We start from the raw sequence: 16037 nt of genomic DNA, 5'->3' as shown, positions 1-16037 counted from the left end.
GGAAAAAAAGTTTTATGGACAGATGAATCAAAGTTTGAGGTGTTTGGATCACGCAGAAGAACATTTGTGAGACGCAGAACAACTGAAAAGATGCTGGAAGAGTGCCTGACGACATCTGTCAAGCATGGTGGAGGTAATGTGATGGTCTGGGGTTGCTTTGGTGCTGGTAAAGTGGGAGATTTGTACAAGGTAAATGGGATTTGAAAATAAGGAAGGCTATCACTCCATTTTGCAACGACAAGCCATACCCTGTGGACAGCGCTTGATTGGAGCCAATTTCATCCTACAACAGGACAATGACCCAAAGCACACCTCCAAATTATGCATGAACTATTTAGGGAAGAAGCAGGCAGCTGGTATTCTATCTGTAATGGAGTGGCCAGCGCAGTCACCAGATCTCAACCCCATTGAGCTGTTGTGGGAGCAGCTTGACCGTATGGTATGCAAAAAGTGCCCATCAAGCCAATCCAACTTGTGGGAGGGGCTTCAGGAAGCATGGGGTGAAATTTCTCAAGATTACCTCAGTAAATTAACAGCTAGAATGCCAAAGGTCTGCAATGCTGTAATTGCTGCAGAGGGAGAATTCTTTGACGAAAGCAAAGTTTGAAGGAGAAAATTATTCTTTCAAATAAAAATCATCATTTCTAACCTTGTCAATGTCTGGACTGTACTTTCTATTCATTTTGTAACTCATTTGATAAATAAAAGTGTGAGTTTTTATGGTAAACACAAAATTGTCTTGGTGACCCCAAACTTTTGAACGGTAGTGTATGTCTGACATCCATGTCCACTCCTGAGGTCTTATGTGTGGAGTCTGACCTGAATACCGACAGCCTTGTTGATGCTGGTAGTCAACAACTGCCCTCTTCTGCTCACAAATCCTTCCCAACATCTGCAATGTAGAGTTCCAACGTGTGGGGACATCGCAGATCAGTCGGTGAGTTGGAAGCTGCAAACGCTGCTGAAGCACAGCAAGGCAGCGGAGGCTGTAGCTGACTTTCTAAAATGGGCACACAGGCGGCGTACTTTGATAAGCAGATCCGGGTAGGTTTTGAGAAACCGCTGAACCACGAGGTTAAGCACATGGGCCAGGCATGGTACGTGTGTGAGCTTGCCTCGCCTCAGAGCCGCCATCAGGTTCAGGCCATTGTCACACATGACCATGCCTGGCTGTAGGATCAGCGGTGTCGGCCACAGAATTGCCTGCTGTTTCAGAGCTGTCCACAACTCTTCAGGGTTGTGCGGTTTGTCACTTAGGCATGTTAGCTTCGGCACAGCCTGTTGCAGCTTGGCCGAGGCAGTGCTGCAGTGCTTCCAACTGATGGAGATAACATTTTGGAGATGGATGCTGAAGAGGAGGTGCAGGTGGTGTAGAATGTGGGGGCAACCCTGATTGACCAAGGGCCCACAATCCTCGGTGTCAGGAGGACGTGTTCCGCCCCAAGGTCTGATTATGTCCCAGATTCCACTATGTTATCCGAGTGTGCCGTCAGCGAGATGTACCGTCCCTGCCCACAAGCACTTGTCCACGTGTCCATGGTTAGGTAGACTTTCCAAGTAACAGGGTTGTTGAGGGCACGGCAAATGTTGTGGGACACGTGCTTGTGTAATGCGGGGACGGTACACTGGGAGAAATAGTGGCGGTTGGGGACCGAGTACCGAGGGATGGCCGCCGCCATAAGGTTGCGAAAAGCTTCTGTCTCCACGAGCCTAAATGGCAACATTTCGAGCGCAAGTAGTCATGAAACGTGTGAATTTAGTAGTGTGGCCTGTGGGGCATTGGCTGTGTATTTGCGCTTGCGTTCCAAGGACTGGTGTAGGGACAACTGAACGCTGCGCTGGGACAAGGACAAGCTTGCTGATGGGGCTAGTTGAGAGTGTGCAACGACACGTGCAAGGCAGGAGGCATCTTGGCATGCGCCATGGACAGAGGATTGGCGCGCACGCACAACAGCGAAAGAAGCAGTGGTGTCACCCGCAGACACTGTTTCAGGATCCACTTAGTCGGGTGCTTTGCTGCCATGTGCCTAATCATGGTGGTGGTGGTCAGGCTGCTATTATTGCTACCCCAGCTGATGCTGGCCTGGCAGGTGGTGCAAATGGCCTATTTGGGGTCATCTGCAGAGTCTTTAAAAAACAACCAGACTCCGGAAGACCTAACAGTTGTACTGGCAACTTCCGTTGTGTTGGCGTTACGAGGAACGCTTTCCCGCCTTGTGTCTGCGGCCACCACACTGCTTCTTCCTGTTGTGGTGCTACGCCTCCCTCCCCCGTGTGCTGCTGTCCTCAATCTGTATGTCCCCTGCCAGGTTGGGTCAGTTACTATATCATCCACCACCTATTCTTCCACTTTGGCACCCTGGTCCTCCTCCTGACTTTCTGGCAATCGTGTCTCATCATCACCATCATCCACTTTTTGCAACAGTAATTGCACTTTCCCACTGTTGCATTTGTGTGACCGTGACTGCTCCAATATTTGGCATCGCTACACCCGTTCTCCTCCTGAACAGCTCTTCTGAGTGTCCAAGTGTGGGATCAGTTGTCTCCGGGCACTCAGCATGCTAGGAGGAAGGAGGACCAGGGTGAGGAATATGCGGTCCAGACTCATGGCTACTGAGGCTTGACGGTGTGGAAGACAGGGTGGTGGTGGCAAAGTGACTGGAAACATTATCTGCTATCCAACCAACAACCTTTTGACACTGCTCTGGGTTCAATAGTGGTGTACTGCTGTCCCCTTGTAGTTGGGACAGGAAGGTCGAGCGACAAGATGTGGGTGTTTGTTGTGGCACAATTTCAGCTTGCCCACGGCCAGTGTGAATAGCTTGGCCGACACACTGCAACGAAATGAAAATGGAAGAAATAGCTGATTTTGGAACACTGTTATAGGTGATAAGTCTGACAGAGAACCACGGTTTTAAATAGCAGGCCTGTAATCAGGGCTGTGGAGTCGGTAAGCCAAACCTTCGACTTCTCAATTTCCATGACACCGACTCCCTCATACATGGCTCATGATTAAGTAATAAATTTACTGTAGCACAGATTAATCTCAGCTAAAAGTCTAGACCCTTAGATCAGGAACAGCACACACATTTATAGGACATTTCATAACTTTCCCAAATTCTTATGAAAAAAATATTCCCCACAAAATGCATTGAACGAATGTACCCAAATTATTATATATTTTAGGAATCGGAATTGTTACATTTTATACCGACTCCACCAAAATGGGCTCCGACTCCACAGCCCTGCCTGTAATTTACTAATACTATTCTTCACAGACACCTAGTGTGAATAGCTTGACCGACACACTGCAAGAGAATGGAAAAGGAGGCCAATATTTTCCACGTTCAATTCAAATTTCTGGAGTTTTATCGCTGAAATATGGAACAGATCTGGCTGTATTCTGCAGTGCTAACAAGCAAATGGAGCAGAAAAATTGTGTACTCTGGATTGCTTTTTAAGCAATTAACCAAGATTAAGCTAAAAAAAAATTTGCCCTGGCCCCTGATATCTGTGGGTATGTCTACAAATATCTGTAATTATTACAGCAGCAGCAGACAGGACGTTCAATGGACCCTCTTGCGTTATATGCACTGTAGTCTGCCACATACACTGCCTGCCTACCTCCTGCCTAGCATTGATTATATGCAACTGGATTAGTCCTCAGAAGGACTGTTAGTTCAGATGTATATAATATATATATATATATATATATATATATATATATATATATATTGCTCAAAAAAATAAAGGGAACACTTAAACAACAGAATATAACTCCAAGTAAATCAAACTTCTGTGAAATCAAACTGTCCACTTAGGAAGCAACACTGATTGACAATCAATTTCACATGCTGTTGTGCAAATGGAATAGACAATAGATGGAAATTATTGGCAATTATCAAGACACACTCAGTAAAGGAGTGGTTCTGCAGGTGGGGACCACAGACCACATCTCAGTACCAATGCTTTCTGGCTGATGTTTTGGTCACTTTTGAATGTTGGTTGTGCTTTCACACTCGTGGTAGCATGAGACGGACTCTACAACTCACAGAAGTTGCTCAGGTAGTGCAGCTCATCCAGGATGGCACATCAATGCGAGCTGTGGTAAGAAGGTTTGCTGTCAGCGTAGTGTCCAGTGGCCGGAGGCGCTACCAGGAGACAGGCCAGTACACCAGGAGACGAGGAGGGGGCCGTAGAATGGCAAAAACCCAGCAGCAGGACCACTACCTCCGCCATTGTGCAAAGAGGAACAGGAGGAGCACTGCCAAAATGACCTCCAGCAGGCCACAATTGTGCATTTGTCTGCACAAAAGGTTAGAACCCGACTCCATGAGGGTGGCATGAGGGCCCGATGTCCACAGATGGGGGTTGTGCTCACAGCCCAACACCGTGCAAGACGCTTGGCATTTGCCACAGAACACCAGGATTGGCAAAGTCGCCACTGGCACCCTGTGCTCTTCACAGATGAAACTGAGCACATGTGACAGACGTGACAGAGTCTGGAGACGTTGTGGAGAGCGATCTGCTGCCTGCAACATCCTTCAGCATGACTGGTTTGGCAGTGGGTCAGTAATGGTGTGGGGTGGCGTTTCTTTGGAGGGCCGCACAGCCCTCCATGTGCTCGCCAGAGGTAGCCTGACTGCCATTAGGGACCGAGAAGAGATCCTCAGACCCCTTGTGAGACCATATGCTGGTGCGGTTGGCCCTGGGTTCCTCCTAATGCAGGACAATGCCAGACCTCATGTGGCTGGAGTGTGTCAGCAGTCCCTGCAAAATTAAGGCATTGAAGCTATGGACTGGCCCGCCCGTTCCCCAGACGTGAATCCGATTGAGCACATCAGCAACATCATGTCTCGCTCCATCCGCCAACGTCACGTTGCACCACAGACTGTCCAGGAGTTGGCGGATGCTTTAGTCCAGGTCTGGGAGGAGATCCCACAGGAGACCATCCGCAACCTCATCAGGAGCATGCCCAGGCGTTGTAGGGAGGTCATACAGGCACGTGGAGGCCACACACAATACTCAGCCTCATCAGGAGCATGCCCAGGCGTTGTAGGGAGGTCATACAGGCACGTGGAGGCCACACACAATACTGAGACTCATTTTGACTTGTTTTAAGGACATTACATCAAAGTTGGATCAGCCAGTAGTGTGTTTTTCCACTTTAATTTTGGGGGTGACTCCAAATCCAGGCCTCCATTGGTTAATAAATTTGATTTCCATTGATGATTTTTGTGTGATTTTGTTATCAGCACATTCAACTTTGTACAGAACAAAGTATTCAATGAGAATATTTCATTCATTCAGATCTAGGATGTGTTATTTGAGTGTTCCCTTCATTTTTTTGAGCAGTATATATATATACAGTGGCATGTAAAAGTTTGGACACCCCTGGTCAAAATTACTGTTACTGGGAACAGTTAAGCAATTTGAAAATGAAATGATCTCTAAAAGGCCTAAAGTTAAAGATGACACATTTCCTGTGTATTGTAGGCAAAAAAATCTGTATATTTCTATCTTTTACATTTTATAAATTACAAAAAGGAAAATAGGCCGAATCAAAAGTTTGGGTACCTTGCATGGTTAGTACCTAGTAGCACCCCTTTTGCAAGTATCACAGCTTATAAACGCTTTTTGTAGCCAGCCAAGAGTCTTTCAATTTTTGTTTGAGGGATTTTCATCCATTCTTCCTTGGAAAATTCTTCCAGTTCTGTGAGATTACTGGGTCGCCTGGACTGCTATTTTGAGGTTGAGCCACAGATTTTCAGTGCTGTTTAGATCAGAGGACTGTGAGGGCCATTGTAAAACCTTCAACTTGCACCTTTTGAGGTCGCCTATTGTGGATTTTGACGTGTGTTTAGGATCATTATCCATTTGTAGAAGCCATCTTCTTTTAAACTTCAGCTTTTTACAGATGGTGTTATGTTTGCATCAAGAACTTGTGGAAATTTAATTGAATCTATTCTTCCCTCTACCCGTGAAATGTTCCAAGTGCCATTGGTTGCAACACAACCCAAAAGAATTATTGATCCACCCCCATGCTTAATGGTTGGATACATGTTCTTTCCTGAAATTCTGTGCCCTTTTTCTCCACATATACCATTGATCATTATGGCCAAAGAGTTCTATTTTAATCTCATTGGTCCACAAGACTTGTTTCCAAAATGCATCAGACTTGTTTCGATGTTCTTTTGCAAACTTCTGATGCTCAATTTTATTGTGAGGAAGCAGGAGAGGTTTTCTTCGGATAACTCTTCCATCAAGGCCATATTTGTGCAGGTGTCTCTGAACAGTAGAACAATGTACCACAACTCCAGAGTCTGCTAAATCTTTCTGAAGGTCTTTTGCAGTCAAGCGGAGGTTATGATTTGTCTCTCTAGTAATCCTACGAGCAGCCCTCACTGACATTTTTCCTGGTCTTCAAGACCTTATCTTGACCTCCACTGTTCCTGTTAACTGCCATTTCTAAATTACATTTAGAACTGAGGAAAGGGCAACTTGAAAACGCTTTGCTATCTTCTTATAGCCTTCTCCTGCTTTGAGGGCCTCCACCATTTTCATTTTCAGAGTGCAAGCCAACAGCTTAGAAGAACCTATGGCTTCTATGGCTTCTGTTCTTTGGCACAAGGTTAGAGGAGGCTGGGTTTTTTGCATCACCTGGCCTTTCCTAACGATGATATTGATAGTGATGAAGTCATAAACCTAAAAGGCTAATTAAGGTCTGTAACCTTGGTCAAAGTTATCTGAGCACATAAATCTGCAAGGGAGCCCAAACTTTTGCATTGGCCAATTTACCTTTTCGTAATTTATAAAATGTAAAAAATGACAGTATAAATATATTTTTGCCTAAAATACAAAGGAAATGTGTCATATTTAATTTTAGGCCTTTTAGAGATCACTTAATCTAAAACTTGCTTAACTGTTCACAATAACAGTAATTTTGACCAGGGGTGCCCAAACTTTTACATGCCTATATATATATATATATATATATATATATATATATATATATATATATATATATATATATACATACATACATACACACACATATATACAGTGGGTACGGAAAGTACTCAGACCCCTTTACATTTTTCACTCTTTGTTTCATTGCAACCATTTGGTAAATTCTAAAAAGTTCATTTTTTTTCTCATTAAAGTACACTCTGCGCCCCATCTTGACTAAAAAATACCAGAAATATAGAAATTTTTGCAAATTTCTTAAAAAGAAAAACTGAAACATCACATGGTCATAAGTATTCAGACCCTTTGCTCAGTATTGAGTAGAAGCCCCCTTTTGAGCTAGTACAGCCATGAGTCTTCTTAGGAATGAGTTTTTCACACCTGGATTTGGGGATCCTCTGCCATTCTTCCTTGCAGATCCTCTCCAGTTCCGTCAGGTTGGATGGTGAACGTTGGTGGACAGCCATTTTCAGGTCTCTCCAGAGATGCTCAATTGGGTTTAGGTCAGGGCTATGGCTGGGCCAGTCAAGAATGGTCACAGAGTTGTTCTGAAGCCACTCCTTTGTTATTTTAGCTGTGTGCTTAGGGTCATTGTCTTGTTGGAAGGTCAACCTTCGGCCAAATCTTGAGGTCCAGAGCACTCTGGAAGAGGTTTTCATCCAGGATATCTCTGTACTTGGCTGCATTCATGTTTCCTTCAATTGCAACCAGTCGTCCTGTTCCTGCAGCGGAAAAACACCCCCATAGCATGATGCTGCCACCACCATGTTTCACTGTTGGGTTTGTATTGCGCAGGTGATGAGTAGTGTCTGGTTTTCACCACACATACCACTTAGAATTATCACCAAAAAGTTCTATATTCATCTCATCAGAGCAGAGAATCTTATTTCTCATAGTCTGGGAGTCCTTCATGTGTTTTTAAGCAAATTCTATGCGGGCTATCATGTGTCTTGCGCTGAGGAGAGGCTTCCGTCGGGCTACTCTGCCATAAAGGCCCGACTGGTGGAGGGCTGCAGTGATAGTTGACTTTGTGGAACTTTCTCCCATCTCCCTACTGCATCTCTGGAGCTCAGCCACAGTGATCTTGGGGTTCTTCTTTACCTCTCTCACCAAGGCTCTTCTCCCACAATTGCTCAGTTTGGTTGGATGGCCAGGTCTAGGAAGACTTCTGGTGGTCCCAAACTTCTTCCATTTAAGGATTATGGAGGCCACTTTGCTCTTAGGAACCTTCAGTAATGCATAAATTCTTTTGAACCTTGGCCAGATCTGTGCCTTGCCACAGTTCTGTCTCTGAGCTCCTTGAGCAGTTCCTTTGAGCTCATGATTCTCATTTGGTCTGACATGCACTGTGAGCTGTGAGGTCTTATATAGACAGGTGTGTGCCTTTCCAAATCAAGTCCCATCAGTTTAATTAAACACAGCTGGACTCCAATGAAGGAGTAGAACCATCTCAAGGAGGATCACAAGGAAATGGACAGCATGTGACTTAAATATGAGTGTCTGAGCAAAGGGTCTGAATACTTATGACCATGTGATATTTCAGTTTTTCTTTTTTAATAAATTTGAAAAAATGTCTACATTTCTGTTTTTTTCAGTCAAGATGGGGTGCAGAGTGTACTTTAATCCCTTTACAGCCTGTGGCGTATTAGTACGCACCAGGTTGTCACCCCCTGTTCAGCGCGGGCTCCGGCGCTGAGCCCACACTGAACCAGGCACATGTCAGCTGATTATTACAGCTGACATGTGCCCGCAACAGCCGCGGGTGGAATCACGATCCACCCGGAGTTGTGAACATGTTAAATGCCGCTGTCAATCTCTGACAGCGGCATTTAACATCGCCGCGCCGGAAGCGCATCACTTACCCCGCCCATCGGTGACCCCGTCACGTGATCGCGGATCACTGATGGGTGGGCATGACAACCCTGGGTCTGCAGCAGACCCCAGTGGTTGTCATGTGCTGATCGCTATGAGTGCCACCTAGTGGTCGGCACTCATAGCACAGGAGCATTTCTGCTACATAGAGGTGATCTGCTCATCACCTCTATGTAACAGAGGCGATCAGACAAGTGCTGAACTCTAGTCTCCTATGGAGACTATAGAAGCATGCAAAAAGTGAAAAAAAATGTTGTTAAAAATATAAAAGTTTAAATCACCCCTTTCGTCCCATTCAAAATAAAATAATAAAAAAATAACCCACATACACATATTTGGTATCGCCGGGTTCAGAATCGCCCAATCAATCAATATAAAAAAAGAATTAATCCGATAGGTTAAACGGAGTAACGAGAAAAAAATTCTCAACGTCAGAATTATGCTTTTTGGTCGCTGCAACATTGCAATAAAATGTAATAACAGGCGATCAAAACATCGGATGTACCCCAATATGGTATCAATAAAAACTTCAGCTCGGCGCGCAAAAAATAAGCCAATACCCGGCCCCAGATCCCGAAAAATGGAGACACTACGGGTCTTGGAAAATGGCGCCATTTTTGTTTTTTTATAGCAAACTTTGGAATTTTTTTTCACCACTTAAATAAAAAAGAATCTATACATGTTTGGTGTCTACGAACTCGTAATGACCCGGAGAATAATAATGGCAGGTCAGTTTTAGCATTCAGTGAACATGGTAAAAAAAACAAAACAAAAAAAAACAACCATCTGTGGTATTGAACTTTTTTGCAATTTCACCGCACTTGGATTTTTTTTCCCGTTTTCCCGTACATGATATGGTAAAACCAGTAATGTCATTCAAAAGTACAACTCATCCCGCAAAAAATAAGCCCTCACACGGCCATATTGACCAAAAAATAAAAAGGCTATGGCTCTGGGAACAAGGGGAGCAAAAAACGAAAATGCAAAAACAGAAAATCCCAGGGTTGCGAAGGGGTTAATGAGAAAAAAAAAAGAACTGTTTAAAATTTACCAAATGGCTGCAATGAAACAAAGAGTGAAATATTTAAAGGGGTCTGAATAGTTTCTGTACCCACTGTATATGTTGTGGAATACCTATACTAACTATAAACAAGCAAATCTTTCCCTGACTCAGCAGCACCTCTCCCTACTCTGCCTGTTTCCAGGGTAGACTGTGACGAGCATAGCGGCGCCAGGTCTTATATAGACCTGATGACGCTGTGCGGCCAGCCAATCACTGTAATGCCACAACCAACATGGCTACGGCATTACAGTGCGTGGCAGGCAATCCCTGCATGTTCATTGGCTCTCTAAAGAGCCCCAAACATGCAGGGAGGGGACCCGAGTTCCCGTCTGAGCAACCCGGAAATACTCACCGATCTTGTCGAGCACCGTGATGCTCGGGCGAGTATCGAGCAGTGGCGAGCACATTCGCTCATCACTAGTGCCTAGGAGACCGACCAACACCATCCAGCTTGTAAACACTGTGCTACAGCGGGCCAGTAATAGAAGGTAACTGCATGCCGCTCCAGTGATCTTTGCCAGCTTCAAAACAATGCTTAGAATGTCTCAAAAATCCAAGGAGATCTGAGGCACCAGAAAACTTCTCAAAGGGATAAAATATAACTTTTATCCCTATGAGAGGTTTCCTGGTGCTTGGATTTTCTTGGATTTTTAAACTGATTTGGACCTTGTGTGGGGTTAGTCCAAGTCTGCACAGAGTGGCCTTTGGTGCATGAGAAACATTCACTGGACTCAATGCTTAGAATGTCAATAGAAAAGAGCTTGTAGGTTCTAGGCCTGTTCTGCTGTCTAGGAGCGGTGGTCGGTCTCCAAAGCAACAAGCTGTATACAAAAGAAAAGTGTTACTATCTTAAGAACGTCTTAAAATTGTAATAATGTGTCAGCAGGTTTTTGCGATTTCATCGGAGAACAACATGATGTAGGGGCTGAGATCCTGATTTCACAGATGTGTCACTTGCTCAGCTGTCTGCTGTAGATTTAATGCAATCAGTGTTTTATCACCAGGAGATTATCACTGCTGGACTAGGTGTCTCCTGCCAGGTAGTCAGGGTAATCCGAGTTACCCACCCCCGCCTCTGATTGGTAGCTTGCTGACAAATGTTCTGTGTACACTTGAAGCTGACAATCAGGGTTGTGGGCGGGGTTACACACAGCTCCACATTCAGACCACCGCTACATCTACAGCACAGAGGGATTTTTATCAAAACTTCACCAAGCAGTCCAGTAAATGACATATCGCTGGAACAGGGCCTCAGCCACTACGTCATGCTGCTCTCAGATTCACAGCAAAAACCTGCTGACAGATTCATTAATAAATAAGCAGTAAATTACTTGTATTTACAAGTATTATCTGACAATATCCATCTAATACATGGGTCTCAAACATGCGCCAGGCTAGGCCGAGTGGCAGCTAACGGATGGGCCGGCACTGTGTCTTTAATTGTACCGGGTGCCGTCATGGCCATGTCACATAATAGCAGATGTGGTCACATAGCTTGCTGCGTGTGTGCGTCCTCATCTGCTGAATAACGTAACAGTGCGCCTGACACTGACTGTACCCGTCAGAGAGGATCTCCAAGCAACACAGCCGGGCGGGAGACAAGGTGCACGACAGGAGGTAAGCGTTATAGATGGCATTATACTTTATATAGGAGGCTGTAGGGCCATTGTACTTTATCACAACAAAGTAACAATGAAAAATAGGACCTCATAAGTAATAGGGGGCATACAACTAAATATTAGGTAAGCAAGAGAGGGACCATAAGTGTTTCAAAAACCCCAGAATAAAGCGTAGTTAGAACACAATATGTTGACTAAAAAAGGTGAATACTTTATTTGAATATTAAAAAAGACACATATAGTATAAATTGCATGTGTAATCCACCAATGGATTATGTTTCACCCACCAGGGTAGACCCAAAACAATTGGTGTGGGAAGATCATCCAGGACATAGCAAGGGATTATCTCACAATGAACCGACCCCACCCTCAGTCTTACATTATGTACAATATGAGTTAGAGCTTTCTGTGCAAGTGGCGCTGAGTCGATTGGAAAGATGGGAATAGGCTTAGCTAAAGTACAGCAAGCAAGACCATGAGTTCTCACAAACTCAGCATCAACCATGCTGAGTCCAGCTTCACTGTCAACAAACACAGAAATTTTGTTTTGCTCTCTAGCACCATCTCTGCTGTCAGGACAAACCGGGAACTGCAGGCTTATGATAAATGAACCCCTTGCTTATCCAACTCCAGACTACCAAGGGTTAACAGTTTCCTTTTGCTTAAGCATCAAAGGACAGGCCCCAATAAATGGCCCTTTTTTCCACAAAAAAACACATGCCCTTGTTTTTTGAGTATCTCTGGGGAAATGTACGATGCAGCGCCCCCCCCCTAACTGCATGGGTTCCTCCACCTCCCCCAGTACTGGTTTACTGCCAAACCGCTCCCCTGGCAAAGGGGCATTGCTCCGAAAAGAGGGCCCTGGAGAAGGTGGTCTTACTCACCTATCCCAAAGGCGTCTATAAACACATATAGCCAACAACATGGCAGCTCCAAGGACTCAGGGGTTTCATATACTGCCAAAGCATCTTTCCACTTTTCAGTAAGGCCCTGACAAAATTGGCTTCTAAGAGCCGAGTCGTTCCATTTTGTATCTGTTGCCCATCTACAGAACTGAGAACTGTACGTCTCCACTGAATGATTCCCCTGCTGGAGGCGACGTAGCCTAGACTCAGCCAAGGCGACTCGGTCAGGGTCATCATAGATGAGGGCCAGGGCCCCCGAATAACCCCTCCACAGAGAAAGCCCAGGATTGAGGATCTCCTTGCAGCAGTGAGATCACAATTCCAACTCATTGCTCCTCATTTCCGGAGGAGTAAGGACGAAGTTTAAAATACAGTTTGCAAGCTTCCTTGAACACAAAAAAGTTGTCTCTTATACTTGTACAATATACTGTATGTAGGCGTCTGGGGCTATTATACTGTATGTTGGGAGGCTGTATGGCCATCATACTGTATGTAGGGGGACTGTGGGAATATCATACTATATACAGGGGATTTTGGGGGCATCGTACTGTATGTCGGAGGCTGTATGGACATCATACTGTATTGTGGGGGACATCAGGCTGTATATAGACCTATTGGGACCATCATACTGTATATAGAGGACCTATGGGACAATCATACTGTATATATGAAGCTGTGGGAACATCATACTACATATAGGAAGCTATGGGGACATTATACTGTATATAGGAGCTGTGATGCCATCATACTGTATATTGGAGAGCTGTTGGCGCCATCATACTGCATATAGGGACTTATTGGGCCATCGTACTGCATATAGATGGATGTGGGGCCACCGTTCTGTACATAGGGGGCTGTGGGGAATCATTATAAATAGTGAGCTGTGGGGACATTATACTGTACGCAGAGGGTGGGGCCATTATACTGTATGTAGACAGGCTGTGTGGCCATCATATTGTATATAGGGAATATTATACTGTATATAGGGAATATTATACTGTATATAGGGGATTGTGAGGCCATCACACTGTATGTAAAAGGCTGTGGGGTCATCATACTGTATGTAAGGAGATGTGGGGGATATCATACTTTATTTAGAAGACCTATGGGGCTATGATACTGTATATAGAGGGCCTATGGGCCATCATATTGTATATATGAAACTGTGGGGACATCATACTGTATATAGGAAGCTGTGGGAATATTATATTGTGTATTGGGGATTGTGGGTCCTTCATACTGTATGTAGGAGGCTGAGACATCATCCTGTATATAGGAGCTGAGGGGGATATCATACCGTACAAAGGGGGCACCATACTGTATATAAGGGGGCTGTGGGGACCACCATACTGTATATAGGGAGCTGTGGGGATATCATACTGTATATAGGTCTATGGGGCCATCATACTGTACAACGGAGAGCTGTTGAGACATCATATTGTATATAGGGGAGCTAATTGGGACATTATACTATAGAGGCTGTGGTGACATTTTACTGTATATACAGGAGTTGTGGGGACCATCATATTGTATATAATGAGCTGTGGGGACATCATACTGTATATAAGTCTATGGGGCCATCATACTGTACATCAGAGAGCTGTTGGGACATCCTACTGTACATAGGGGAGTTGTTGGGGACATCATTCTGTATATAAGGAACTGTGGGAAACATACTGTATATAGAAGACCTATGGGGCTATCATACTGCACATCAGAGAACTGTTGGGACATCATATTGTATATAGGAGCTCTAGGGACATCATACTGTACATAGGGGAGTTGTTGGGGACATCATTCTGTATATAAAGGACTGTGGGGATCATCAAACTCTGTACAGGGAGCTGTGGGGATATCATACTGTATATAGAAGACCTATGGGGTCATTGTACTGTACATTGGAGAGCTGTTGGAACATCATACTGTATATAGGGGAGTGGTTGAGGACATCCTACTGTATATAGGGGAGTGGTTGAGGACATCATACTGTGTATAAGGGGAGTGGTTGAGAACATCATACTGTATATAGGGGAGTGGTTGAGGATATACTGTATATAGGGGAGTGGTTAAGGACATACTGTATATAGGGGAGTGGTTGGGGACATCATACTGTATATAGGGGAGTGGTTGAGGACATCATACTGTATATAGGGGAGTGGTTGAGGATATACTGTATATAGGGGAGTGGTTAAGGACATACTGTATATAGGGGAGTTGTTGGGGACATCATTCTGTATATAAAGGACTGTGAGGATCATCAAACTCTGTACAGGGAGCTGTGGGGATATCATACTGTATATAGAAGACCTATGGGGTCATTGTACTGTACATTGGAGAGCTGTTGGAACATCATACTGTATATAGGGGAGTGGTTGAGGACATCCTACTGTATATAGGGGAGTGGTTGAGGACATCATACTGTGTATAAGGGGAGTGGTTGAGAACATCATACTGTATATAGGGGAGTGGTTGAGGACATCATACTGTATATAGGGGAGTGGTTGAGGATATACTGTATATAGGGGAGTGGTTAAGGACATACTGTATATAGGGGAGTGGTTGAGGACATACTGTATATAGGGGAGTGGCTGATGGCATCATACTGTATATAAGGGAGTGGTTGAAGACATCATACTGTATATAGGGGAGTGGTTGAGGAAATCATACTGTATATAGGGGAGTGGTTGAGGACATCATACTTTATATAGGGGAGTGGCTGAGGACATCATACTGTATATAGGGGAGTGGTTGAGGACATCATACTGTATATAGGGGAGTGGTTCAGGACATCATACTGTATATAGGGGAGTGGTTCAGGACATCGTACTGTATATAGGGGAGTGGTTCAGGACATCATACTGTAAATCAGGGTGTGTAGAGTTGCGACACTGGGCAGCGCGACACCATTTACATCTATGGCACTGCGACGTTGGATCTTTTCCTCAGACTCCAGCTTAGTTCGAGACCCCTGACCTATAAATATTTGGTTACGCACCCCACGGCCCTGGATTAGTTACGAGCCCCGCAGGTGTAATCTGTAGCCATAGGCCCAGCAGAGGCCTCCTGAGCGCTGAGTCATAAAAAATGGCGCCAAAGTTCAAACTGTACAAGTCCAGTGTCGCTGTAATGGCGCTGACCCGGAGATTCATACTTTCAGGTACTTTTTACCTCACGACCAACGCTGTGAAAACTAAACATGAAAAACAATGGCGGTCTAGTGTTTTTTTTTCACCATTTTACCTCACCTGCTTTCATGTTCCTGCTCCTCTGTACATTACATGGTAAGGTGGAGCACTACTCCTCCTTATAGCACTTTTCTGGTGAAATTCGTGTCAGAAAATATGTCCTCTGCAGACAATGTGCGGGTTATCTATGGGGCAGCTGCTATCGAGGCTTTTCCCGCCTTATTTCCTGTACACTCTCAGCAGAGGTGACCTGCGACCAGCACAACACACAAGTGCCCACGTAGTGAGTGATAAGTAGCGTACCGACCAGCTGGCAAAAAAAAAAACACCCCACAACTCCTTGTACAAAAACAGCCAATCAGCGTCCGGAACTCTATGTGGGCGGACACAAAAAAAAAAAAAATTGACTGACAGAGCGGCCGACCAA

The 16037-nt window shown here is 44.7% G+C and overlaps 1 long non-coding RNA gene across 1 annotated transcript in view; it reads right to left on the bottom strand.

Moving 5' to 3' along the window:
- LOC141154239 (uncharacterized) overlaps window positions 1-15991 on the bottom strand; it is a 39766-nt gene extending 23775 nt beyond the window's left edge. Inside the window, exon 1 of the long non-coding RNA XR_012247415.1 lies at window positions 15671-15991. This is a non-coding gene — a long non-coding RNA (uncharacterized lncRNA). The remainder of the gene's footprint in view (window positions 1-15670) is intronic.
- Window positions 15992-16037: the final 46 nt, after the last annotated feature.

The sequence above is a fragment of the Phyllobates terribilis genome, unplaced genomic scaffold (genome assembly GCF_046119375.1).
Source record: "Phyllobates terribilis strain yellow unplaced genomic scaffold, ASM4611937v1 Scaffold_7__3_contigs__length_470593459, whole genome shotgun sequence".
NCBI lineage: Eukaryota > Metazoa > Chordata > Amphibia > Anura > Dendrobatidae > Phyllobates > Phyllobates terribilis.
Note: the sequence above shows the minus strand (reverse complement) of the source record. Positions and strands in the feature narration are given on the sequence as shown.